The sequence below is a fragment of the Balaenoptera physalus genome (assembly GCF_965194825.1).
Source record: "Balaenoptera physalus genome assembly, chromosome: 2".
Classification (NCBI taxonomy): domain Eukaryota; kingdom Metazoa; phylum Chordata; class Mammalia; order Artiodactyla; family Balaenopteridae; genus Balaenoptera; species Balaenoptera physalus.
Genome location: NC_138883.1, coordinates 122,681,606 through 122,708,051, shown reverse-complemented (window position 1 = coordinate 122,708,051; position 26,446 = coordinate 122,681,606). Strand labels below are relative to the sequence as shown.

General features: G+C 38.2%; 1 protein-coding gene and 1 long non-coding RNA gene across 2 annotated transcripts in view; both read right to left on the bottom strand.

The window, feature by feature from the left end:
* The window catches only part of CHRNA7 (cholinergic receptor nicotinic alpha 7 subunit), a 134,898-nt gene that overhangs the window by 92,316 nt on the left and 16,136 nt on the right, over nucleotides 1–26,446 (bottom strand). The window lies entirely within an intron of this gene.
* LOC309655519 lies at nucleotides 12,114–24,779 on the bottom strand. The gene is made up of 2 exons (XR_014260878.1): nucleotides 20,615–24,779; nucleotides 12,114–19,520 (listed from the first exon to the last, which is right to left on the bottom strand). It is a non-coding gene; the product is annotated as an uncharacterized lncRNA (long non-coding RNA).

Here is a 26,446-nt window from a genome sequence, read left to right as displayed (position 1 = left end):
AGGGTCTTGGTGCTCCAGCCGGGTGTCAGGCCTGAGCCTCTGAGGTGGGAGAGCCGAGTTCAGAACATTGGATCACCAGAGATGTCCCGGCCCCAAGTAATATCAAACAGCGAAAGCTCTCCCAGAAATCTCCATCTCAACACTAAGACTCAGCTCCACTCAATGACCAGCAAGCTACAGTGCTGGACACCCTATGCCAAACTACTAGCAAAACAGGAACACAAACCCACCCATTAGCAGAGAGGCTGCCTAAAATCATAATAAGTTCACAGACACCCCATAACACACCACCAAATGTGGTCCTGCCCACCAGAAAGACAAGATCCAGCCTCATCCACCAGAACACAGGCACCAGTCCCCTCCACCAGGAAGCCTACACAACCCACTGTACCAACATTACCCACTGGGAGCAGACACCAAAAACAATGGGAACTATGAACATGCAGCCTGCGAAAAGGAGACCCCAAACACAGTAAGTTAAACAACATGAGAAGACAGAGAAATACGCAGCAGATGAAGGAGCAAGGTAAAAATCCACCAAACCTAACAAATGAAAAGGAAAGAGGCAATCTACTTGAAAAAGAATACAGAGTAATGATAGTAGATCTTGGAAATAGAACAGAGAAAATACAAGAAACGTTCAACAAGGACCTAGAAGAACTAAAAGAGCAAACAAGTGATGAACAACACAATAAATGAAATTAAAAATTCTCTAGAAGGAATCAATAGCAGAATAACTGAGGCAGAAGAACGGATAAGTGACCTGGAAGATAAAATAGTGGAAATAACTACCACAGAGCAGAAGAAAGAAAAGAGAAAGAAAAGAATTGAGGACAGTCTCAGAGACATCTGGGACAACGTTAAACGCACCAACATTCAAATTACCCCAGAAGAAGAAGAGAAAAAGAAATGGACTGAGAAAATATTTAAAGAGATTATACTTGAAAACTTCCCTAATATGGGAAAGGAAATAGTCAATCAAGTCCAGGAAATGCAGAGAGTCCCATGCAGGATAAATCCAAGGAGAAACATGCCAAGACACAAATTAATCAAACTATCAAAAATTAAGTACAAAGAAAAAATATTAAAAGCAGCAGGGGAAAAGCAACAAATAACATACAACAGAATCCCCATAAGGTTAACAGTTGATCTTTCAGCAGAAACTCTGCAAGCCAGAAGGGAGTGGACAGGACATATTTAAAGTGATGAAAGGGAAAAAATTACAACCAAGATTACTCTACCCAGCAAGAATCTCATTCAGATTTGATGGAGAAATTAAAACCTTTACAGACAAACAAAAGGTAAGAGAATTCAAACCACCAGCCAGATTTACAATGAATACTAAAGGAACTTCTCTAGCCAGGGAACATAAGAGAAGGAAAAGACATACAATAACAAACCCAAAACGATTAAGAAAATGGTAATAGGAACATACGTATCGATAATTACCTTAAATGTAAATGGATTAAATGCTCCAACCAAAGGACATAGACTGGCTGAACGGATACAAAAACAAGACCCGTATATATGTTGTCTACAAGATACCCACTTCAGACCTAGGGACACATACAGACTGAAAGTGATGTGATGGAAAAAGACATTCCATGCAAATGGAAATCAAGTGAAAGCTGGAGTAGCAATTCTCATATCAGACAAAATAGACTTTAAAATAAGACTATTACAAGGGACAGAGAAGGAGACTACATAACGATCAAGGGATCAATCCAAGAAGAAGATGTAACAATTGTAAATATTTATGCACCCAACATAGGAGCACCTCAATACATAAGGCAAATGCTGACAGCCATAAAAGGGGAAATCGACAGTAACACAGTAATAGTAGGGGACTTTACAACCCCACTTTCACCAATGGACAAATCAATGAAAATGAAAATAAATAAGGAAACACAAGCTTTAAATGATACATTAAACAAGATGTACCTAATTGATATTTATAGGACATTCCATCCATAAACAACAGAATACACTTTCTTCTCAAGTGCTCATTGAACATTCTCCAGGACAGATCATATCTTGGGTCACAAATCAAGCCTTGGTAAATTTAAGAAAATTGAAATCATATCAAGTATCTTTTCTGACCATAATGCTATGAGACTAGATATCAATGACAGGAAAAAACCAGTAAAAAATACAAAGATAAGAAGGCTAAACAATACACTACTAAATGACCAAGAAATCACTGAAGAAATCAAAGAGGAAATCAAAAAATACTAGAAACAAATGACAATGAAAGCACAATGACCCAAAACCTATGGGATGCAGCAAAGCAGTTCTAAGACGGAAGTTTATAGCAATACAATCCTACCTCAAGAAACAAGAAAAATCTCAAACAAATAACCTAACCTTATACCTAAAGCAATTAGAGAAAGAAGAACCAAAAAACCCCAAAGTTAGCAGAAGGAAAGAAATCATAAACATCAGATTAGAAATAAATGAAAAAGAAATGAAGGAAATAATAGCAAACATCAATAACACTTAAAGCTGGTTCTTTGAGAAGATAAACAAAATTGTTAAACCATTAGCCAGACTCATCAAGAAAAAAAGAGAGAAGACTCACATCTATAGAATTAGAAATGAAACAGAAGTAACAACTGACACTGCAGAAATACAAAGGATCATGAGAGATTACTACAAGCAACTATATGCCAATAAAATGGACAACTTGGAAGAAATGGACAAATTCTTAGAAAAGCACAACCTTCCAAGACTGAACCAGGAAGAAATAGAAAATATGAACAGACCAATCACAAGCGCTGAAATTGAAACTGTGATTAAAAATCTTCCAACAAACAAAAGCCCAGGACCAGATGGATTCACAGGCAAATTCTATCAAACATTTACAGAAGAGCTAACACCTATCCTTATCAAACTCTTCCAAAATATAGTGGAGGGAGGAACACTCCCAAACTCATTCTATGAGGCCACCATCACCCTGATACCACAACCAGACAAACATGTCACAAAAAAAGAAAACTACAGGCCAGTATCACTGATGAACATAGATGCAAAAATCCTCAACAAAATACTAGCAAACAGAATCAAACAGCACATTAAATGGATCATACACCATGATCAAGTGAGGTTTATCCCACTAATGCACGGATTCTTCAATATATGCAAATCAGTCAATGTGATACACAATATTAACAAAGTGAAGCAGAAGAACCAGATGATAATCTCAATAGATGCAGAAAAAGCTTTCGACAAAATTCAACACCCATTTATGATAACAAACCTCCATAAAGTAGGCAAAGAGGGAACTTAACATAATAAAGGCCATATATGACAAACCCACAGCCAACATCATTCTCAATGGTGAAAAACTGAAAACATTTCCACTAAGATCAGGAACAAGACAAGGTTGCCCACTCTCACCACTATTATTCAATATAGTTTTGGAAGTTTTACCCACAGCAATCAGAGACGAAAAAGAAATAAAAGGAGTCCAAATCACAAAAGAAGAAAACTGTCACTGTTTGCAGATGACATGATACTATACATAGAGAATCCTAAAGATGCTACCAGAAAACTACTAGAGCTAATCAGTGAACTTGGTAAAGTAGCTGGATACAAAATTAATGCACAGAAATCTCTTGCATTCCTATACACTAACGATGAAAAATCTGAAAGAGAAATTAAGGAAACACTCCCATTTACCACTGCAACAAAAACAATAAATACCTGGGAATAAACCTACCTAAGGAGACTAAAAAGCTGTATGCAGAAAACTATAAGACACTGATAAAAGAAATTAAAGATGATACAAACAGATGGAGAGATATACCATGTTCTTGGATTGGAAGAATCAACATTGTGAAAATGACTATACTACCCAAAGCAATCTACAGATTCAATGCCATCCCTATCAAACTACCAATGGCATTTTTCAGAGAACTAGAACAAAAAATTTCACAATTTGTATGGAAACACAAAAGACCCCGAATTGCCAAAGCAATCTTGAGAAAGAAAAACGGAGCTGGAGGAATCAGGCTCCCGGTCTTCAGACTATATTACAAAGCTACAGTAATCAAGACAGTATGGTACTGGCACAAAAGCAGAAATATAGATCAATGGAACAGGATAGAAAGCCCAGAGATAAACCCATGCACATATGTTCACTTTATCTTTGATAAAGGAGGCAAGAATATACAATAGAGAAAAGACAGCCTCTTCAATAAGTGGTGCTGGGAAAGCTGGACGGCTACATGTAAAAGAAAGAAATTAGAACACTCCCTAACACCATACACAAAAATAAACTCAAAATGAATTAAAGACCTAAGTGTAAAGCCAGACACTATGAAACTCTTAGAGGAAAACATAGGCAGGACACTCTATGACATAAATGATAGCAAGATCCTTTTTGACCCACCTCCTAGAGAAATAAAAACAAAAATAAAGAAATGGGACCTAATGAAACTTAAAAGCTTTTGCACAGCAAAGGAAACCATAAACAAGACCAAAAGGCAACCCTCAGGATGGGAGAAAATATTTGCAAACGAAGCAACTGAGAGAGGATTAATCTCCAAAATATGCAAACAGCTCATGCAGCTCAATATCAAAAAAACAAACAACCCAATCCAAAAATGGGCAGAAGACCTAAATAGACATTTCTCCAAAGATATACAGATTGCCAACAAACCCATGAAAGGATGCTCAACATCACTAATTATTAGAGAAATGCAAATCAAAACTACAATGAGGTATCACCTCACACCGGTCAGAATGGCCATCATCAAAAAATCTACAAACAATAAATGCTGGAGAGGGTGTGGAGAAAAGGAACCCTCTTGCACTGTTGGTGGGAATGTAAATTGATACAGCCACTATGGAGGACAGTATGGAGGTCCCTTAAAAAACTAAATATAGAACTACCATATCACCCAGCAATCCACTCCTGGGCATATACCCTGAGAAAACCATAATTCAAAAAGAGTCATGTACCACAATGTTCATTGCAGCTCTATTTACAATAGCCAGGACATGGAAGCAACCTAAGTGTCCATCAACAGATGAATGGATAAAGGTGTGGCACATATATACAATGGAATATTACTCAACCATAAAAAGAAATGAAATTGAGTTACTTGTAGTGAGTTGGATGGACCTAGAGTCTGTCATACAGAGTGAAGTAAGTCAGAAAGAGAAAAACAAATACCATATGCTAACACATATATATGGAATTCCGCCCCCCCAAAAAAAGGTTCTGAAGAACCTAAGGGCAGGACAGGAATAAAGACGCAGACGTAGAGAATGGACTTGAGGATACAGGGAGGGGGAAGGGTAAGCTGGGATGAAGTGTGAGAGTGGCATGGACATATATACACTGCCAAATGTAAAATAGATAGCTAGTGGGAAGCAGCTACATAGCACAGGGAGATCAGCTCAGTACTTTGTGTCCACCTAGAGGGGTAGGATAGGGATTGTGGGAGGGAGATGCAAGGGGGAGGAGATATGGGGATATATGTATACATATAGCTGATTCACTTTGTTATAAAGCAGAAACTAACACACCATTGTAAAGCAATTAAACTCCAATAAAGATGTTAAAAACAAAAACAAAAACAAATAAACAAACAACAACAACAAAAGAATAAAAGAACAGATGGGTAATGTCAGCAGGAATATGGAAACTCTAAGGAAGACTCTAAAGGAAATACTAGGAATCAAAAACACCATAACAGAAATAAAGAATGCCTGTATGCAATTTGAATATATTTTGTCCAAAATATACAAAATTCTATTAAATGTAAACATTTTTAAATTAAAGAAAAAAAGAAAGCTTTTGATGGTCTCATGATTAGACTGGACACAACCAGGGAAATAATCAGTATGCTTGAAAATATGTCATAGAAACTTCTGAAACTGAAATGCAAAAAAGGAAAAAGAATGAAAAAATAGACCATCCAATAACTCTGGGATGATTTCAAAATGTATAACTTTATATAGTTGGGTTACCAGAAGAAGAAGGAGCAGAGCAGATGAATAATCGAAGTAATAATGGCTGAGAACTTTCCAAAATTAATGACAGACACAAATCACACATTCTGGAAAGTGAGGGAACACCAAGCAGGATAAATATCTAGAAAAATAGACATGGACCTAATACCTATCACAGAAGTAAAATCAAAATGGATCATAAGACTAAATGTAAAACTAGAAGAAAACATAGGATAGCATATGTGTGATCTGAGGCTTGGTGATGAGTTTTTGGATACAACGCCAAAGGGACGATGATCCATGCAAAAAATAAAATAATTAAAATTGCTAGGTTGGGCTTCCCTGGTGGAGCAGTGGTTGAGGGTCTGCCTGCCAGTGCAGGGGACACGGGTTCGAGCCCTGGTCTGGGAGGATCCCACATGCCACGGAGCAACTGGGCCCGTGAGCCACAATTACTGAACCTGCGCGTCTGGAGCCTGTGCTCCGCAACAAGTGAGGCCGCGATGGTGAGAGGCCCACGCACCGCGATGAAGAGTGGTCCCCGCTTGCCGCAACTGGAGAAAGCCCTCGCACAGAAACGAAGACTCAACACAGTCATAAATAAATAAATAAATAAATAAATAAATAAAAGAACGTGAATTTCTTTAAAAAAAAAAAATTGCTAGGTTGGATTTTATTAAGCTTAAAAACTGCTTTGTAAAAGACAGTTACCAGAATGAAAAAACAAACCACAGACTGGGAGACAGTTTCTCAAAATAACATCTCTGATAAAGGACTTGGATCTGAAATATTGGGAGAAAAGTCAACAATAAGAAAACAAACAACCTAACTAAAAAATAGGCAAAAGATGTGAACAGATACCTGAACAACAAAGATACACAGATGGTAAAAAAGCATACAAAAAGATGCTCAACATGTCATTAAGGAATTACAAATTAAAACAGTGAGATACTGCCACACACCTATTAGAATGAGTAATATCTAAAAAACTGACAATACCAATTGCTGAGAGGATGTGGAGCAGCAAGAACTCTCATTTACTGCTGGTGGGAATGCAAAATGGTGTGCCTGTCTGGAAGAGAGTTTGGCAGTTTCTTATAAAACTAAACATAGTGTCACCAGACTATCTGACAAATGCACTCCTAGATATTTACTCAATGGTTTGAAAATTTTTATCCACACAAAAGCCTTCATGTTAATGTTTATGGCCAGTTTATTCACAACTGCCAAAACCTGGAAGCAACCAAGATGTCCTACAGTAGATGAATGGATAAACAAACTGTGTTACATCCATATAATGAACTACTACTATTCAGGGATAAAATGAAATAAGCTATCAAACCACGAAAGATATAGATATACCTTAAACATATATTTCTAAGTGAAAGAAGCCAGGCTGAAAAGGCAACATACCGTATGATTTCAATTATAAGACACTGCAAAACTAGGGCTGGTAAACAGATGATCAGTTGTGCTGTGTGTGAGGTTATACGGATGAATAGATGGAGCACAGGGGATTTTTAGAGCAGGGAAACAATTTTGTATGATATTGCAATAGTGAACACAAGACATAAAGCATTTGTCAAAACCCATATAACTGTAGAGCACAAAGAGTAAACCTTAACATATGCAAATTTAAAAGAAAATCATTTAGGAAGTCAGAGGATCCAGGATGGAATGCAAAATGTGAGAAATGGATCTAAATACATCACAAAAGTATGAACCTCCCTGACGGAGTTGGAGGGAAAGGGCGCTGACCTAAGTAAATTCCAAAATAAGGGAGTCTGTAAGGCACCGTACACTAGCACTGCACTCTAGGTGATGAAGCTGTTCTCCATAGAGGTCTGGCCTAACAATTCTAAAACCACTGCATGTATACTGGGATTGAACAATTATGTAAGTGGGTGGAAGATCGTGGGAGTCAGATTTCTCACCACTGGAGTGGGAGGAGGTTAGAATTACCTATATGGCAATGGATTAGAGTTGGAGACATAAGGCAGAATTCACGTTTAGCTTAATATAGATTCCAGTGTTATATATAGAAATACCATAGATATGTGCATATACATGCATTAGTATACATACTGTATACATACACCTGTCCCTTACTCCATCAATTTAGAGGGCCTAGAAACATGCCCCAGGAGCAATGAACACACACACCAAGCACCCAGATTTTGTTTCCTAATCATTCTCCAGTAAAAAGAATCAGGCGTCCTTGAGAAACAGCTGACTCCAGGTGTTGGGCAGGAAATAAACAAGATGACCTGGAGCATCGAGTGCCAGGAAGTAAGAAAGTGGTCAAAAAATAAATACATAAATTCACAATGATGAGGATACATCAAAGGGTCACAGGAACAAACAGAACAAGTACCCAGGTGGCCAAAGCTGGAACAATTTGAGAACCAAAATTCATAAAGTAGTATTGAATTATAACCAGAGTATAAGATAAATATCCATGAGTCCACACTGCCATAAATAAATAATTGAATAAATAAAAGGGAGAAAACAGACAAATCTCTCATGCAGAGGAACTCCAAATAATTTATGTAGATATTCCACTTTTTAAGGAGATGGAGCTTACCTCCCCACTACTTAAATGTGGGCTGCACAGAGCGACTTCCTTGCAAAAACTACAGTATAGACAGGGGGGAGAAAGAGTAACTGTACAGTGGAGAGCCCTGACATACCTAAAGTCATAAGATGAAGGTCAACATCAACAATGACAAATCATATTGATGGTATATGCCCTTGATATGACAGGATGAACTGGGAGATAGAACAATAGAAATTACCCAATTTGAAAAACAGAGAAAAACACTAAAAAATGAAAAAATGAACAGAGCTTCAGGGACCTATGGGACTAAAATAAAATATCTAATAATTGTATAATTGGAGTCTTAGATGAAAAAGAAGGTGAAACTATAAAAGTACATGAAGAAATAAGGGCTGACACTTCCCAAATTTTCTCAAGAAAATCCTAATAAAGCATGGACTTTAGTTAAAATAATCTATCAATATATGTTCATTAATTATAATAAAAGGTAGCATACAAATGTACAATGATAATAACGGGGGAAACTGGGTGTGGGGTAAACGAGTAAATCTTTGCAAGTTTTCCCTAAATCTAAAACTGTCCTAAAATAAAATATGTATTTAAAAAACTAAATCTACTAAGTGAAGTCAGAAAGAGAAAGACAAATACCATATGATATCACTTATATCTGGAATCTAAAATAGGATGCAAATGAACTTATTTACAAAGCAGAAACAGACTCACAGACATAGAAAACAAACTTATGGTTGGTTATCAAAGGGGATAGCAGGGATGGGGGATAAATTGGGAATTTGGGGTTAACAGATACAAACTACTATATATAAGATAGATAACAAGGACTGTATAGCACAGGGAACTATATTCAATATCCTGTAATAAACCATAATGGAAAGGAATATGAAAAAGAATATATATTTATAACAATCACTTTGCTGTACAGGAGAAATTAACACAACCCAACCCTGTAAATCAACTATACTTCAATAAAATAAAATTAAAAAAATAAAGTCCTCCCCTTGTCAAATCAGGACAGGGTCACCTTGGAAACCTGTTGGGCTAAGAGTACTGCCCAAACAATACACATCAACCAAGAGAAAGCACTACCATGACCTCTCTCAGATTCCTAGCTCACACCATTTATCACAAGGGCTCTAAAAGGTCCTGGAGAATCTGACTAAGCCTGTGCTTCCCAAACGGGTTTATAGAATCCTTTTTGTTTTTCTGTAAAATCTATTAATAATGAGTCCCCTATGGATCTTTAGACTCTATCTTTTAGAGACTTGTAGAAAGCTAATAAATTACTGGTGCCCAGAAATAATTTGGCAATTCACCAACAATTAATCACCACAGAGTTCTAACACTCAGAAAGGAAAATTCAACACCTCTCCCTTCTCCAGCCCCAAAGTCCATTTCCCATATAATCCAGAGCATATTCGGATTCCTATTTTACAGGGAACAATGAGGAGCTAAATAACCCAAATTCAGACTATTCACAGACCTCTTTGCTTCTGAGAAGTACAATGAAGTGACTCAGGCCATAAAGCACATGACACCAATTAACAAGAAAAATGTTCATATCACCAAATCAGGAAGAGAATTACTTCAGGAACTTTTTCATAATGCAGGTGATTACATACTTTGCATAAAGTTCCCAAGTCATTCCTTGTTTCATAAATGGCCTTTGGTTAAGTGTGAGCCACTTAACATGTCAGGGACAATATTTTCATTATAAACTCTGGGATGGCTGGGAGACAGGAAGAAAGTACACAATGTAGGTGATGCCTGAGCTTATATCTACACAACAGCTACAGCTGAATTTTTATCCCACAACCCCCCACCTCCTCACCCCAGACTATAGATGATCACAGTCTCACTTGTAGATCAAAATTAATCTGCACCTACTTTTATATTCATTATCATCTAGAACAACCACCAGTTTCTGTTCAGTTTAATGAAGTAATGCATTTGCCCTAATCTGGATTCCATAGATACAGGTTATTAGAGAGGCTTAGGTTATGAAATAAGGAGAGATTCCTGGGGAAGGAAGTACCCTCTTGACATCTTATAATCTAGTTCAAGAACTTTCATGGAGTACCAGAATGAGTCACTCTCTAACCTCTTCCTACCTGCCCTTACCTTACCTTCCTTAACCTCCCCTGACCAACCTCATGCCACAAGTCTCACCTACCCCTCTGCCCTCAGGAGGAGTTTCCCAAGGTCCCACCTATTTAAACAGAGATTTTAAATAAGACCCAGAGTCTCATAACAAAATAAGTACTATGTTTAGGTTCCTATTGAAAATCACTTACCAGACAAAGAGCCAGGAAGATCTAAAACTGAATTAAAAAAATAAAGACAATCAATGGATGTCAACAAGATGACGACCAAGAGACGTTAGAATTATCTGACAGAGATTTGAAAGCAGACATCAAAAAATGCTCCAAAAAAAAAAAAAAAAATGCTCCAAATAGCAATTGCAAACATGATAGAAATAAATGAAAAGATAGGAAGTCTCAGCAGAGAAATAGAAGATATACAGGAGAATCAAATGGAAATTTTAGAACTGAAAAACAAAATAACCTAAATAACTGAATGGAGGGGCTCAACAGCAGAATGGTCAAAGAATGAGTGAACTGGGAGACAGAACAATAGAAATTACCCAATTTGAAAAACAGAGAAAAAAACTAAAAAATTAAAAAATGAACAGAGCTTCAGGGACCTATGGGACTAAAATAAAATATCTAATAATTGTATAATTGGAGTCTTAGATGAAAAAGAAGGTGAAACTAAAAAAGTACATGAAGAAATAATGGCTGACACTTCCCAAATTTGATGAGACACAATCTATAGATTCAAGAAGTGAGCAAACCCCAAACAAGATAAATCTAAAGAAATCCCTACCAAGATACATCAGAGTCAAACTTCCAAAAGCTAAACACAATGAAAAAACCTTTGAAACAGCAAGAGAAAGACAATACCGTATCTACAGGGCAAAAGCAATTCAAATGATAGTGTATTTACATCTTGGAATCTAAAGTATCTCCTGTAGAGACATATAGTCAGATCATTTTTTTTTAACCCATTCTGTCAATCTCTGTCTTTCAGCTGGAATGTTTAACTATTTAATGTAATTTCTGATAAAAGTAGGATTTATGTTCACATTTTGCTATTTGTTTCAATGTCTTATGTGGCTCCCTCTACCTGAATCCCTCTCTTATTGCCTTCTGATGTGTTAAATCAAAACCTTCTAGACTACCATTTTAATCTCCTTGTCATTTCATTTACCATATATTTTTGACCTATTTTTCCTGGGGATGACAATTAACAATTTATTACAATCCTGTTTGGATTGATATTAACTTAAATAAATATTACACAAAAACTCTGCTCCTCTGTAGTTCTGCTTTCTCTCCCCGCTTTCTTTATACCACACAAACTTTATATATATTATGCACATCAACACGTATTTATAGTTATTGCTTTACTGGGTTGCCTTTCAAGTCAAATAGGAAGAAAAAAGTGATAAACAAAACATAGATTTATACTGTCTTTTATATTTACCTAAGTGGTTACCTTACTGGTGCTCTTTATTATTCACGTGGATACAAGTTACTGTCTACTGACCTTTCATTTCACCTAAAGGATTCCCTTTAGTATTTCTTGTACAGTAAGTTTACTATCAAGAGTTATCTCAGCTTTTTTTTACTTCATTTTTTAGAGCAGTTTTAGATTCACGGCAAAACTAAAGGGAAGGTACAGCGATTTACCTGCCCCCACACACATAGCCTCCCTCATTATCAACACCACCCCCCCCACTGAAGTGTTAGAATCATTACAACCAATGAACCTACACAGACACATCATTACCAACCAAAGTCCATAGTTTACATTATGGTTCACTCTTGGCGTTGTATATTCTATGAGTTTGGACAAATGTATAATGACACATATCTATCATTTAAGTATCATTCAGAGTAGTTTCACTGCCCTAAAAAGTCTCTCTGCTCTGTCTATTCATCACTCCCTCCCCTGATTCTTGGAAACCACTGATATTGTTATTATCTCCACAGTTTTGCCTTTTCCAGAAAGTCATATGGTTGGAATCATTCAGTATGAAGACTTTTCAGACTGACGTTTCACTTAGTAATATGTATGTAAGGTTCCTATGCCTTTTCATGGCTTAATAGCTCATTTCTGTTTGGTGATGAATAACATTCCAGTGACTGGATGTACCACAGTTTATCTATTCATTGACTGAAGGACATTTTGGTTGTTTCCAAATTTTGGCAGTAATACTAAATGAGGCTGCTTTAAACACCTGTGTACAAGTTTTTGTGTGAACGTAAGTTTTCAATTCTTTTGAATAAATGCCAAGGAGTGGGATTGCTGGATGTTATGTTAAGAGTATGTTTAGTTCCATAAGAAATCACCAAACTGTCTTCCAGAGTGGTTGTAGCATTTTGCATTCCCACCAGCAATGAATGAGAGTTCCTGTTGGCACATCCTTGCCAGTATTTGGTGTTGTAGGTGTTCTGGATTTTGGCCATTTTCATAGGTGTTATTGGTATCTCACTGTTGCTTTAATTTGCATTTACCTGATGACATATGACGTGAATTCTCTCAGAGTTTTAAAATTTGAGAATGCAGTTGTCCTTTGATATCCAGGGGAATTGGTTCTAGGACCACCCTCAGACACCAAAATCCAAGGATGCTCAAGTCCTTTATAAAAAATGGTGTAGTATTTGCATATAGCCTACATACATCTTCCCAGATACTTTAATTCATCTCTAGATTACTTATAATATCTAATATAACATAAATGTTACGCAGATGGTTGTAAATGCTATATAAATAGTTGCCAGCATGTAGCAAATTCAAGTTTTGCTTTTTGGAACTCTCTGAAATTTTATTTCAGATTTTCAATCTGATTTTCAACCTGAGGTTTTCAATCTGAGATTTTCAATCTGAGGTTGGTTGAATTTGCAGATGTGAAACCCACAGATACAGAGGGCTGACTGTGTATTAATTCATTCTTCATTTTTGAAAGGTAGTTTTGCTAGATATAGAATTCTTGGTTGAAAGTCTTTTCTTTCAGCATTTTGAATATGTCATCCCACTGCCTTCTATCCTTCATTGCTTCTGTTCACAGAACAGCTGTTAATCTGATTGAGGATTCTTTGAATGGGATGAGTCAGTTCTCCCCTACTATTTTCAAGATTCTCTCTGTATTTGTCTTCCAACAGTTTAATTATGAGCATCTGCATGTGGATCTCTTCAAGTTTATCCTACTTGTAGTTCACTGAGCACTTTGGATGTGTAGGTTAATGTTTTTCATCAAATTTGGTAAGTTTCCAACCATTATATCTTCAAATATTCTTTCTTCACCTCTCTTTCCGCTCCGTCTAGAACTCCCATTTTGCATTTGTTGGTGTCTAACAGGTCTCTGAGATTTATTTTTCTGCATTCTTTTTTTTTAAGTTCTTCAGACTGGATAATCCCATTGATTTATCTTCAAGTTCCCAGTTTCATTCTTCCACCTACTCAAATCTGCTGTTGAAACACTCTAGTGAGTTTTCCTTTCAGTTTTTGGGATTTTCTATGCCAGAATATATATCTTTATTATAATTTATATCTCATTATTGATATTCTGTATTTGATGAGACGTCATTCTTGAACTTTCCTTTGGTTCTTTATAGATGATCTCCTTTAATTCATTGAAAAGATATAAAATAGCTGATTTAAAGTCTTTGTCTAATAAATCCAATGTGTGGGCTTCCTCAGGATAGTTGCTATTGTTTATTTCTGTGTATGGATCAAACTCTTTTTTCATTGCATGTGTTATATATTTTTGCTGAAAATGGACATTTAAAATAATATAACATTACAACTCTGGAAATCATATTCTCTCTCCACCCAGGTTTGATCTTGTTGTTGTTTATTTATGTAGTCATTTTTCTGAATTAATTCTGTAAAGTGTATTCTTCGTTGTGTGTGGCCACTGAAGTCTCTGTTTGATTAGCTTAGTTTTTAGATAATGATGGAATGAACAGAAATTTCCTTAAATGCCTGGAACCAACAAGGCTCCCAGTCTTTGTCAATGGGATCTTCTGTGTGTGCTGGGGCACATCCTCAGCACTCAGCCAGGCAGTTGACTACATTGCTTTAGCATTTACTTTCTGCTTGTGTGCAGCCTCAAGGTCAATCAGAGGTGAGAAGTGAGGGTCTTCTCAGGTCTTTTCCTGAGCATGTGCATAGCCTACACATGCTTTCTGGAGATTTTTTCAAAGACGCTATGGGCATCTAATTCCCCAACTTTTCCTTTTAATCTTTTTTCCCCAAGTGTCATCCATTGCCTCAGGCAGCTCCAAGCTTAAGCAATTACTTTTCAAAATGGAAAAGTAAATTTTCAAAATGAAAAACATACAACACAATAGCAAATATATATACATCACCAACTAAAAAGTGGGCAGAGGTCTAAATAGACATTTTTCCAAAGAAGACATAGAGATGGCCAACAGGTACATGAAAAGATGCCGTCACTAATCATCAGGGACATGCAAATCAAAACCACAATAAGATATCACGTCATACCTGTTAGAATGGCTATCATAAAAAAGACAAGAAATATCAAGTACTGGCGAGGATGAACAAAAGGGAGCTCTTGTACACAGTTGGTAGGAATGTAAATTGGTACAGCCACTATGGAAAACAGTATGGAGATTCCTCAAAAAACTAAAAATAGAACTACCATTTGAAATTCCACTTCTGGGTATTTAGCCAAAGAAAACAAAAACACTAACTCAAAGATATATGCACCCCCATCTTCACCGTAGCATTGTTTTTAACAGCCAAGATATGGAAGCAACTGAACTATCCATTGATGGATGAACGAGTAAAGAAATTGTGATATGGGGCTTCCCTGGTGGTGCAGTGGTTGAGAATCTGCCTGCCAATGCAGGGGACACGGGTTCGAGCCCTGGTCTGGGAAGATTCCACATGCCGCAGAGTGACTAGGCCCGTCAGCCACAGTTGCTGAGCCTGTGCATCTGGAGCCTGTGCTCCGCAACAAGAGAGGCTGCGACAGTGAGAGGCCGGCGCACCACGATGAAGAGCGGCCCCCGCTTGCCGCAACTAGAGAAAGCCCTCACACAGAAACGAAGACCCAACACAGCCATAAATTAATTAATTAATTAATTAAATTTAAAAAAAAAGAAATTGTGATATGTATATTTCACTATATATATACATACATCAATCATAAAAAAGAATGAAATCTTGCCATTTGTGACAATGTGGATGAACCTCAATGGCATTATGCTAAGTGAAGTAAGTCAGATACAGAAAGACAAATACTGTGTATGATCTCTCTTACCTGTGGAATCTAAAAAATCAAAACAAAAACCTGATAAGGAGGGTGGGAGGTGGGAGAAATGGGTGAAGGGGGTCAAAAGTTAAAGAGAAAAAAGAGAAAAAAGAAAAATTATGGTCACACAGAAGAAATATGGAAATGGGAGACAGAGTGGGGAAAAAATTCAACAGATGCTCCCAGGAAAAGCTTTATGCACTAGAAAGCTCTGGATTAGGTCTGTTAAAGACAGCCTTGCAAGTGGGGTTTTCTAATGATGCACCAGACAGATCAAAGAAAACTCTTCTCCGGCAATGAGTTCTTTTCCCTGTGGTGGCTGGTACCCTGGATGGAACAGAGGGCAAGTTACAAAGCTCACTGTTCTTACCAAAGGTCAGCTAATTTTCTTGAATTAATGTTCCCCTGGATTTCTGCATATGTTTGGTTAATTTCCAAAGTTTTGGAAAAGTTTGTTTGGGAAATTTTTGACAGTTTTCTCCTTGATTTTGTGAAGGAGAGAATTTCCAGGGGTCCTTACCCCACCATTTTCACTTCCATCCCTCAAGCAGTCACATTTGACAAAGCTTTTCATGGGGTTCTGGTACAGAGTCCTAGTTAAGAATCACCATTCAGAGGATTCCTATTAAAAATGTGATTTGGGCATAAGCATACATCCTCTTCTTCTCAAAATTCAAAAAAATGCGTGATAAAGAAATGCGTTAAGGAATAATTTCAAACTTACCAAAACAAGCGTGAAAGGAGACAACATAAACAACTTGGAATCTGAAAAGTAAATGGACAAGAAATGATGACTGACAGAGTCTTCCAAGTGCGGATCTAAGTCCACATGGAGGAGATTGAGATGAAGCCCAGAACAGCTCACAAGTTGGAGGGAGCAGGTAACCATGAAAGCAGAAGCGCAGATGAGGTTAAAACAGGAGGGCTGACATCAAGTCTTTATAAGAATCATTCAAATGCCCCAATATACTCATATGCACGAGTGGCAGCTGCTCCTCCCTGCCTGGCAGGATATTAGAATCTTACTCTCTGGAGAAGACAGACCAGAGGATTCTGTACACCAGACACAGGCAGAGCTACAACGGAAGTAACACACTACAAATAGAGGTGGGGTTAAGAATACCCAACTCCTCCAGCCCCTGTCTCCTCTTGGCTCTCAGAACTCCAATTGCCAGGCTCAGGCTGCCCCGGTGGCAAACTAGAAAAATTTTCTCTGGGCAAACTGATCAGCCTAAAAGAAAAGATCTAATCATACTAAGGTCTCCAAAATAATACTGATAACTTCCCAGCCAGATCATGCTATAGTGAAGCCCACACTACCACTCCCTCTGAGACCCTCATGGACATGGACACACACACACACACACACACACACACACACACACAGCTCCAATCAAGGGATCACCTAGCATTATGAGAAAGCCTCTAATATAAAAAGCAAGAAACAGACAATACAGGGAGCAAATGAAAACTTCTAAAACTTAAAAAAAATATATAACTTCAGAAGTTATTTCCCAAATTTTGCCAGCTAGAGTTTTTATTGAAATTCTCTTTTGTAGACACGATTGATTAGATTATTGGCCACATTATTGGGCTCCATTTCCAGCACTGCCTCCTCTCACTGAAGCCTGAGCTGAAAGTTCCAGCCCTCTAACCTCCTCTAGGGTTTTTCTGATGACAGCATCCATCCTGAAGCTATTCAGGATAACCCCTGTCATAAGTTACCTTATTAGCATAATGAAGACATGCCTATCAGGAAATTCCAAGTATTTCTGAAGCTTTGTGTTATGTCAGGAGCTTGGGACAAAGGAAAAAAAATATATATATATATATAATATTTTACAGTTTTTTTATATTTTATTATATACCACAACTCAAGCAGAGAATTCCTGTTGCTTTTCTCCAGTTATATCCTTTTCAGGGACCCATGTGATTTCCTTTCAAGATGTATGTTCTCATTCTGGTGGATGGTGTCCATCAGGAGCAGTCTGAGAAAGGGAGCATAGAAGAATATGTTTTCCAGGTCTTATGTGGCTTTATTGTTGATCCTTCTACTTGATGGTTAGTTTGGTTGGGGATAAGTTAAAGAATTTTTTCCTTGGAATTTTGTTGTTTCTTTGTCTTCTACCTTCCAAGGTTCCAATTTCCAAGAACTCTGTTTTGCACTCTGTCTGTTCCTTTTTGGTAGTATCTGCATCCTGATACACCTTGTTCTTTTTACATTGATGCAACTGCTTCTCTTACATTTCTGACGTTATTTTTTTTAAGTTTTGTAAGTTTTCATCGGCTCCCTGTACTGTCTGTTTCTTCAAAGCCCTTTTATTCCTTGCTTATATTTTTGACTCTGTTTGTTTATATTAGCTCTTGGGAGAGCTTCCTGGCTGGAAGGGTAGCACCATATACCAGGAGGGTGGCAAAAACCAGCTCCTGTTCTCTGAAACCTCCTCGACCTTGCCCTACATACTCTTCATCTGGCTGCTCATTTGCATCCTTTATAATAAAATGATCATTGTAAGCATAGCATTTTCCTGAGCTGTGTGAGTCAGTCTAGTGAATTATCAAAACCTGGGGTTTAGGGAAGTCTCAAATTTGCAGTCAGCCAGACAGAGGTGCAGACAGCCTGAAGACCCCACTTGCAGCTGGTGTCTGAAGCAAGAGCACCTCATTGGGAATCATGCCCTTTATTTTGTGGGGTTTGATGCCAACACAGAGTAGTCACAGGGTCAGAATTGGACTGAACTGCAAGACACCCGTCGGTGTCCGAGATTTGTTGACAGAACCTGACAGTGAAGGAAAATACCAGTTCAACATTTGCTAATTTAGTTACAAGCACGAAGACAAATGCTTCTAAAGATAAGGTCACTAAAAATGTGGATGATACAAAACCACATGTGTCTGAACCAAGGAGAGCAACTTACACTTCTACTTGAAAGTTTAGGGATGAAACAATGATTGTTACAAGAAAAATTCAACAACTAGGAAAAGACAATAGCATTAACCCTGAGGAAAAATAAAAAGTAATACTACAAGATAAATGAAATCATAGCCCACTACTTGGCTCATGTGAACAGTGATTTCATAACAATTTTAATATATACACTGTAAATTAATTTAACCAAAAATGATAATATAACTTCATTGAGAGGATAAGGAAAGAAAAAAGGAAATATATTACCTATCTGGTGGTGGGGGGGTGAAAGGACAACTAAATCCTCACCTTCAGTATTGGGAAGTCCTTAGATATTGACCACAACACTCTAAACCAAAAAGCAGTAGTTGTTATAAGCATTTTATTTAGAGATATAGATGCAAATCTCAATGAAACACCCAGAGCTGGAATCAGATGCTTCTGGAAAATGTAAACAGAGAGAGAGGTATAAACAGGCCTTGTATAACTATTTCAGTGTTTAACCTATGTGCAAGAATCATATTAACAAAAATACAATTTTTTTTAAAAGTATCACTACCCACAACACAGCACTGTGATGTTATCACAGGAAGCAGTATAATTTAAGGGGCAGAACCCAAGAGGTGTGGCAGGGTTCCTGAGCTCACAAAATTACGGAGGGTTGGATCCAGTTTGAAACTCTGTTCTTATGATTCCAAATCTTGTGTTTCTCTCACAATCTTCTTAGTAACAACCTGTCAATAAGTAAAGTGTTTTGATATCACAGGAGTAAAAAAGATTAATTCTGATTGGCAGGGATTCGGAAATCTCTTTATAGAAAGTATCCTTTAAACTAGTCTTTGAGCCATCTCAGGCTGCTCCCTGCAGGCAGGGAAAGTGCCTGGACCATATTCCTCCCTCTTCTCCTGCCACTACCTGACTTCCTGTCTGGGGTGGGGGAATGATGGAGCTCCTGCAGTCCACCCACCGCATGATTCCGATGCAGGGGTCTGGTGAGCTCTCAACAGTCTGTAAACCACATACAATCTCTCAGCACCTGGTGGCCCCACTATCACAGCTCCCATAAACTGCACCAATGTTGGTGTGCAATCAACAGAATAAGGTGAATAACAGTACATTTGACAGGGCTCACTGCAGTGTTACCAAACTCAATGTCTGTGTCTATGTCTGTCTGTCTACATATTTTTGCCTTTCTGAGTACTTTTAAGTCTTTCTCTTGAAAGTGGCACACATCTGGAACTTTTTAAAAGTGAACCTGGGGCTGCTGTTTTTAAATAAGTGTGTCTACTCATTTCACAATAGAGCGATTATGGATGAGACTGGGCTTGTTCTGTCATCATGTGCTGCTGTTTTCCCACAGTATTTCGTTGTACTTCTTAAAACCATTTCTAAATATTATTGGAATGTTCAAGTTTCTTTGTTCCAGTTTCCCCCTCAAGATTTCAAAATTTTAGAACCTCTTTCTGCTCGTATAGTGGTTATTTAAAAATTTTTGAAAACACATGTTTTCATTTATATATATACAGAGAGAGAGAGAGAGAAATACACATATTTGGGTTACAGATTGCTATTAACATTTCAGGGATGGTTGTTGTTTGACACAATTAGGCTTGATGGAAATTTTTTTCTGACCTCTGACTAGTTTTTCCTATACCTCACTTACTTTGGTTAGGGTTTGTTTTGGTTTTTGCATAACTGTAATACATTACCTAGCAATGCTTTCAGATAATCTGTGGGTGGTAAAATGTGGATCCTTGCATATTTGAAAATTTTGTTTATTTTTCTACTTGGCTTTGTAGAAATTTGGGGATAATTATCAATTTCTCACCTGAGCTATGACATTATAGCCTACTGTCTTCTCAAAACCCAGATCTTCTGCTAAAACCACAGATGTCATTTTGGCAATTATTTTTCGGCAAATGATTTCCCTCTGTCCTGGATGAATTTAAGATTTTATTTTCTTATCCTTGGTGCGCTGAAATTGACGTGCTCAGTGGGTCTTTTACATCCAAGTTTTCATGTCTTCTTTGAACTCTAGAAGCTTTCTTAAAAAGATCATTTATTTATATTTTTACTTCCCATTTGCTCAGTTATCTCTTTCTGAGATACTTACTAGGCTCAAGTCAGAATTTATTCCAACGCCTGCTGTCAATCCGTGGTTTCCAAATAGTTTCCCATTGACAGGCTTCTTGATAAAAGTGGATTCAGGTCTGGAGTGGGAGGTACAAGACAGCCTTGGGACACCTCATTTTATTTTGTTCTAGAAAGCAGAGCAGCTGTCAAGGATCATAATGACCCTACCAAAAGGACAGGAGTCACCTTGATAATCTGAGCATCAGAAACAAAAATAACTGGAATGAAATAAGACATATCAAATACCCCCCAAAATTATTCAAAATAATAATAAAATCTCATTGGTCATCTATTTGGCTATCTTGAATACTGAATAACATATTTAAAAATTAAAAAACAAACAAAAATATCCCCAAACAAAAAATATGAAGAATGCCTGGGTTCAAGTCCCAAAATCTTCTCTGCCTATACAAGAATGGTCCTAATAATATAACACCTCATTCATATGATCAAAGAAGAGACAAAAATGAGGTGTGTGAAAGTGTCTGAAAACTTTAAATTTACACCCACAGAAATGATGCCATTTTAGGGTGCTTTTCAAATACAAACATTGATATACACCTAAAAATCTACCTATTAGCAGGAGAGACAGGCCCTGAATACCCCCCAGCCCAGGTCTGAGGCAGGAGATGGATGGGCTCCAGGCTAGGCCTTTACAACTGGCCTCCTATTTACATTTCTTCCGGCCAGAAAAAAGTGGGCTTCAGGCCAGATACTTACAATTAGCCTCCTGTTTGCATTTCCTGAGACAGGAGATAGGTGGGCTCCAGGTTAGATATTTACAACCAGCCTCCTGTTTGCTCTCCGAAAGGAAAGTAACAACAGAAACAGGGTAAATAGCCAGGCTTTGTCTCCTGCAGACACCTTAAGATAACAGTCATAACAGGAACAGAGAGGGGCTAAATCTTGTTTGAGTAACGGATCAAGAGGTCATATATTTCGCTTCCTTGGGGCAAGGGAGACACTACACATGCGCAGAAAGGCTCCTTGGGGTCAAACAGGAAGGAGGCACCACCCCATGATATGTGATGCTAAGGCAGCAGCGCCACAGGCCTCTGGGTTGGAAACCATCTTGGAAAAAAGTTGCGCACGCATGTTGGGGAAGGCCCTAGGGCAGGTCAAGTGTGGATAAAGAAACCAGATAATTGGCCAAAGGTAAACAAGGACCCGGAAGGACTGCCTTATATGAGTGATTTAACCACCTCTTTACTGCACTCCTCCTCAGCTCCTCCTCATTAAGGAGGATGCCCATACCCTTTCCCTCTCTCTGCCTTGCTCCTATCTTCACTAAACAAACTGTTTCTCTGTGTGCTCTCCCATCGTGCTGTGTCTCTAATAATAAACTTTGTAGCTGTTTTTACAGTTTTTGCCTCCCTGAGAAATGCATTTTTCACTGGGGGCAAGAGCCAGGGAAAAAAATAGCTTCTAACCTCTAGCCCTTGCTGGTCTGGTGGCTAGGATTCCTGGTTTTCATCCAGGCTACCCAGGTTCAATTCCTGGGCAGGGAACTAAGATCTCACTTCACACCACCGCTCAACGCTGCCTCTCTGATATCAGGTCGACACCCACCACCCTTTCCAGATTTCCTACAACGATAATGATAAACTCAGAAAGAGTCTCATTTTCCTCCAAAAGAGCAGCCTTTCTGAAATAGGTGCAACCTTTCCAATCCAGAGAAAGCCACACCATGTATCCCATCTTACTATTCCCTTCCTCTATTTGAGATTAAGTTTCAAGCCCTTTAAAAGTATTTCTGTCTAATTCTGTGTGCTTTTATAGTGACATCTGAAAAAAAATGCAGGGAGCCGGTGGAAAGCTGGTTTGTGATGACACATCAATGACCAGCTGCTCCCTGCAGATGCAAAACACCACTGGAAAAGAAACACATTTCCTGTCATGAGTATTCATTCCCTTTCAGTTTTTAATTTAATCCACTGCCTATAATTTTTCCTGTCATCAACAATGAAGGTGCCATCTGCACACTGTTGCTTTAATGCATGCCCAATGGTTATTGACAAAGAAGCGTCCTGGGCAGTGGCCATCACATTAATTGTTCCATACATGGAACAGGAGGAGGGGTCCAACTGGCCTGACGTCCTCCAAGGGTAAAAAGGAGGTAAGGGGGACCTTCCTGCAGCTGGGTATCAGTCCAACTCCTGGACAGAGAGCTGCCTTCAATGCCTCTCATTCCTGAGACCAGATGTCAGTACAGACCGCTCCTGGGTATAAGGACTTCCAGAGAAAAGCCTCTGGTGCAGTTTCCATTCACTCTGGAACTTAAAAACACAACACCACTAATACAGAGGATAAGCCAGATTCGGAGATATTCTCCTATTTTTAAATATCTATGCTGCATGCAATTTTCTCTATAGAATGTGCCCCTGAAGACTAGCCAGAAGCACTTGAATGTTTGCAAATATCGGGATTCTCTGGGCTTTGTCTGTTTTTTTTAATCAACATGCCTGTTATTCTTTAGTTTCCATCAAGGAATTCTGTTGATCCTCAATCGCCAGATATTTTAGGCAAATATAAAATATTGTCCTAAATGATTCAGTCACAATTTGCTGAATAGCTACAACATTTAATGAAAAAAATCTAAGAGTAACATTTTTGGTTTTTTTAAAAAAAAACCTTGTAAAATAGTTTTTTAATGTTTTCTCAAGTGTTTTAAAGTTTTGGACCAATTGATATTTAAGACCCATAAAATGTTCATTTACTAATATATAAGCTATAAATTTTTCAAAATAACATACCAAAAAGTTCATTACCTCATTAAGGCTGTCTTTGAAAATAGTCAGTAGAGAACTGTTTTAAGTTGCTTAGGACACTTTGGGGAATTTTTATTTTTCTCCAGTGTCAGATTATATGCATCCAAAACAAAAATAAAAACAGAAAATCCATCTCCATCTCATTTGTGAGCCATCAACATCCATCATGAGACCCTGCTTTGAGGTACACCTCCAGTCCTAATAAATAAACTCATTCTGAAAAGAAGAATATCTCTATCAAAACTTTTCAAATAATCGGGCTTTAATCCTAACAGGAGTCTGAAACTATTTGATATTTTAATAGCTTTCTTAGAGTAACTGCATCTCCTTCTACAGGGGCTACATTGAAGAAAACATTCATTTACATTTAAATAAATCATAAATGTAAGAAGTATGTAAAATGCTCATTCTCTCATTCTTGATTAAGTCAAAGGTGTAACCATGGAATACGACATTACAACTTCTAATTGTATTTTTTTTTAGATAATACCTTGTAGGCATATATTCAATTCACTAAAAACCATCCGAAGGACATGCTCATACACCTTTCCAAGGAACTGCACTGATTTAAGAAAATGACAGACACAATTTTGCCCAAGTGTTCTCCACTCAATCAGTTTAAAGGAACGCATTAAATATCAAAATGAGAGGGGAAGGAAGCAAGATGGCAGAGTAGAAGGACGTGCTCTCACTCCCTCTTGCGAGAACACCAGAATCACAACGAGCTGCTGGACAATCATTGACAGGAAGACACTGGAACTCACCAAAAAAGATACCCCACATCCAAAGACAAAGGAGAAGCCACAATGAGACAGTAGGAGGCGCGCAATCAGAGTAAAATCAAATCGCATAACTGCTGGGTGGGTGACTCACAGACTGGCGAACACTTATACCACAGAAGTCCACGCACCGGAGTGAAGGTTCTGAGCCCCACGTCAGGCTTCCCAACCTGGGGGTCCAGCAATGGGAGGAGGAATTCCTAGAGAAACAGATTTTGAAGCCTAGTGGGAATTGACTGCAGGACTTCAACAGGACTGGGGGAAACAGAGACTCCACTCTTGGAGGGCACACACAAAGTAGTCTGTGCAGCAGGAACCAGGGGAAGGAACAGTGACCCTAGGGGAGACTGAACCAGACCTAGCTGCTAGTGTTGGAGGGTCCCCTGCAGAGGCAGGAGTGGGGGGACTGTGGCTCACCATGGGCACAAGGACACTGGCAGCAGAAGTTCTGGGAAGTACTCCTTGGCGTGAGCCCTCCCAGAGTCTGTCATTAGCCCCACAAAAGAACCCAGGTAGGCTCCAGTGTTGGGTTGCCTCAGGCCAAACAACAAACAGGGAGGGAACCCAGCCCCACCCATCAACAGTCAAGTGGATTAAAGTTTTACTGAGCTCTGCCCACCAGAGCAACAGTCAGCTCTACCCACCACCAGTCCCTCCCATCAGGAAACTTGCACAAGCCTCTTAGATAGCCTCATCCACCAGAGGGCATACAGCAGAAGCAAGAAGAACTACAATCCTGCAGCCTGTGGAACAAAAACCACATTCACAGAAAGACAGACAAGATGAAAAGGCAGAGGGCTATGTACCAGATGAAGGAACAAGATAAAACCCCAAAAAAACAACTAAATGAAGTGGAGATAGGCAACCTTCCAGAAAAAGAATTCAGAATAATGATAGTGAATATGATCTAGGACCTCAGAAAAAGAATGGAGGCAAAGATTGAGAAGATACAAGAAATGTTTAACAAAGACCTATAAGAATTAAAGAACAAACAAACAGAGAGGAACAATACAATAACTGAAATGAAAAATACACTAAAAGGAATCAATAGCAGAATAACTGAGGCAGAAGAACAGATAAGTGACCTGGAAGACAGTATGGTGGAATTCACTGCTGTGAAACAGAATAAAAAAAAAAGAATGAAAAGAAATGAAGACAGCCTAAGACACCTCTGGGACAACATTAAACTCAAGAACATTTGCATTACAGGGGTCCCAGAAGGAGAATAGAGAGAGAAAGGACCAGAGAAAATATCTTAAGAGATTATAGTCAAAAACTTCCTTAACATGGGAAAGGAAATAGCCACCCAAGTCCAGGAAGTGCAGCGAGTCCCATACAGGATAAACCAAAGGAGAAACATGCTGAGACACATAGTAATCAAATTGGCAAAAATTAAAGACAAAGAAAAAATGTTGAAAGCAGCAAGGGAAAAATGACAACATACAAGGGAACTCACATAAGGTTAACAACTGATTTCTCAGAAGAAACTCTACAAGCCAGAAGGGAGTGACATGATATACTGAAAGTGATGAAAGGGAAGACCCTACAATCAAGATTACTCTACCCAGCAAGGATCTCATTCAGATTCGATGGAGAAATCAAAAGCTTTACAGACAAGCAAAAGCTAAGAGAATTCAGCACCACCAAACCAGCTCTACAAAAAATGCTAAAGGAACTTCTCTAAGTGGGAAACACAAGAGAAGAAAAGGACCTACAAAAACAAACCCAAAACAAATGAGAAAATGGTCATAGGAACATACATATTGATAATTACCTTAAACGTGAAAGGATTAAATGCTCCAACCAAAAGACACAGTCTTGCTGAATGGACACAAAAACAAGACCCATATATATGCTGTCTACAAGAGACCCACTTCAGACCTCGGAACACATACAGACTGAAAGTGAGGGGATGGAAAAAGATATTCCATGCAAATGGAAATCAAAAGAAAGCTGGAGTGGCTATACTCATAACAGATA